Source organism: Triticum aestivum, chromosome 1A, assembly GCF_018294505.1.
Source record: "Triticum aestivum cultivar Chinese Spring chromosome 1A, IWGSC CS RefSeq v2.1, whole genome shotgun sequence".
Lineage (NCBI taxonomy): Eukaryota > Viridiplantae > Streptophyta > Magnoliopsida > Poales > Poaceae > Triticum > Triticum aestivum.
The window spans coordinates 508,734,032-508,737,192 of record NC_057794.1 but is presented as its reverse complement, the minus strand read 5'-3'; positions in this window follow the sequence as shown (position 1 = coordinate 508,737,192).

Genomic DNA, 3,161 nt, shown 5'->3' with positions numbered 1-3,161 from the left:
AAGCCGGGGAGCTGGGGTTGTGCGTGCGCGCATGCAGGAGGCGTGCGGCGCTGCAACTGTTCGAGGCGAAGCAGGGGCGCGCTTCAGGCAAAGCGGAGGCAGCGGCGGCGAGGCTTGGAACTGGCAGGAATCCGGTGACGCGAGAAGGCAAGGGAGGCGCGACTCCGGCGGGCAGGGGCCGGAGACGAAGCGGCACGGATCCAGGCGACGACAGGAGGTGAACGGCGCAGCTGCGGTCTGCATGCGGTGGATTCGGGCGGCGGCTGCGCGGCGAGCTCCTGCAACACACGGGCGCGAGAAAGGTTTAGGGAGGAAGAGAGGGAAAGAGAAAGGAGGAGCAGGGGCACACCGCGACCTGTGGGGCTTCACCGGTGACTGGGCTCGCCGGCACTTAGCGACCGGAGGTGGGGAAGGCGTCGAGGACGGACGCAGATTTTTTGAGCTTAGGCATCCCGGTCGCGTTATCGTGGGCGTTGGTTCAGAGGCTTGTTCTTGAGATGTGCGATGACTCTATGCAATTTTGCAGCGTTATTATAGGACTCGGGTACTGTATACTTTGTTTCTTTCCTCCGCCGATGGAATCCAATCTGCTCTCTCTCCCTGCCTTTTCTTTTCTCTCTCTCCCTCTCAACTCTCACATGCGCTCTCTCTCTTGTCGAACACAGCAGCTCTTTTGTTCGTCTTCTATCTCAAAATCTCTCTCACTGTCTCACCAGGAGGAAGGTAGGCTCTCTCTCCTCCCCAAACTCTCGACACCGCCTCATGGAATATGCAGTTCTTTTCTCTCTCTTCTCGCACACAACATGCCGAACAGACTCTCTGTCTCTCCCCATGCCATTTCTCATCTCTCTCACACACACAACTCTATATCTCAAGAAAAAAATAACTCTCTCTCTCTCTACCCTGCCATGTCTCTTCTCTCTCACTACCCTACCATGTCTCTTCTCTCTCACACACAACTCCCTATTTTTTTAAAGATCTCTCCCCTGCCATTTCTCCTCTCTCTCACATAGAACTATCTATCTCAAGAAAAAAAGCTCTCTCTCTTTCCTCACCTTTCTCGTCTCTCTCCCTCGCAACATCTCTCTCACATATGGGATGCAGTGAGTTTTATGCCCAGAGCACCTCAGTTCGTATTGCCATATAATATAGCATGTGCCCTTGTCTCTTTGTGTTTGGGCATGCAGCTCACGGGAAGAACAGTGAGCTACGAGTTCCTGTAGCCCCCTGGTGTCTCCCGTAGTCACATCATAGGCATAGCCTGTTAAACGGGATATGGCCCATCAGCTCTGTGAAATGCTTTTGACCACATGACGACAATCGTGATTCAGATGAAAGGAGCGGCTAGGATAGAGGCGCCCCGATGCGTAAGCTCTCACAGACGTTTTCGCGTCGAGGACGACCCGTAGCGGCGGCTTGGCCGGACCTCGAGGTGGCCGGAGGGAGAGACTTCGAGGCAGCGATCCAGCAACGATGTAGGGACGGCCATGGATGCTCCGAGGATGGTGGTGGAGCAAGGACGAGGCGGCACTGGAAGCTCGCACGGGCGTCCATAGCGCAGGATGCAGGGCGGCGAAGGTGCAGGAGGCTGACGAGGTCCCGTACGGCCGGCTTCGTGGATCCGGCAGGGACGAACAGGTGACGGCGCGCATGTCGAGGACGCAACCAGTGATGGGGTTCCTGCCCAGCGAAGAGAGAGCAGAGATATGAATCGCATAAAGAAGAAAAGGAAGTGAAGAGAGAGCAAGGGAGACGGGGCGCGGCACGGGCCTACTGGAGGTGGTCGGCGGCAGCGAGGGGCGAGGAGGTAGGGAGCTACTGGAGGAGGAGACGCGCACGGGAGGAGCGCCATGGGTCTTGGGTGCGCTGCTCGAGCTCGAGCAGCGAGCTCCTCTTGCTCGGACGCGGGCATTGCCAGGACGAAGGACGGCGAGGTGGCGGCTCGGGCTCCGGTGGCGCGGTGAGGAGCTCAGGCAGGGAACAGCGGAGCTGCTACTTGTTGGAGGTGGATCGAGGAGGGGATGGATTTGGGTTGGCTGGCGAGGGAGTCGAGGGAGATCGGGCGAGGCGCTGGTTGGGGGCATTTTGGATCGAGAAAGATCCCGAGGAGGGGCGGTGAGTGGGCGGCGGAGGAGGAGGGATTGATGGGACAAACTTCCTAGGTTTTAGGGTTAGGCAGGTAGGTAGGTGGCTTATATACACTACAGGAAAATCCCGGTTTCCTGTGTGTTAGCCTATAAGCCGAGTGTGTTTTTTCGGGCACCCGGCTTATGGTCCTCTAAGCCGAGTCCCGAGAAAAAAACACCCGGTAAATACGAAGAACTCGGCTTATGGTCATCTATAAGCCGAATTTCGCAAAAAAGCTCACGGCTTATATGGAACACACGGTATCTACGGAAAACGGCACCCGGCTTACAGCACACACTCGGCAAAGACATCTGCCACGTGTCTGCAACGACAGTGGTTGACGGTGCCGTCACGGAGCAGCCTATAAGCCATGTGTCCGAAGCAGGCACTCGGCTTATAGGACATATAAGCCGTGTGTCCGAAGCAGGCACTCGGCTTATAGGACATATAAGCCGTGTGCCTGATCAAAGCACTAGGCTTATATTTTTGCGGATTTTTTGCAACGCATAACATTTGTGCGAAATTAGTTGATGGTTTTAGTTGCATTTACATTTACTACTTAATTAGTATTATTATTCTAACCTATTTTCTATCGACTAGTTTTCATGGGTCTTATTTGTGAAATTGTTAATTTAACGCCACTTTAATATTTTCATGACTCTTTCGACACCCTAGCGTACCCGCCACCACACTTCTAGACGTCTAAGAGGCCCCAATGCAAGATTTGGCGGCATGGTTAGCCCCCGGAACCTGCCGGTCACAATCGTAGACACGTGAAGATCAATCCGCATAGAGAGAATTGTTCAAATACTTCTACATCACCAAAAATTATGAAAAATTACCGCCCGTCCTATATCACATGTGCCCACGCCGTGTAAGAAAATCATGACTTTATCGCGTTCCGAGTGTTCAGTAATATTCATGCCACACCGTTACTGCAGAACATTTACTATACCGTGTCATCGCTGTTTGTGAGAGGGGCCACACCCGGAGCCGTGTGCTGCCTCCTCAGACGGGCCACTACCACACCTTAA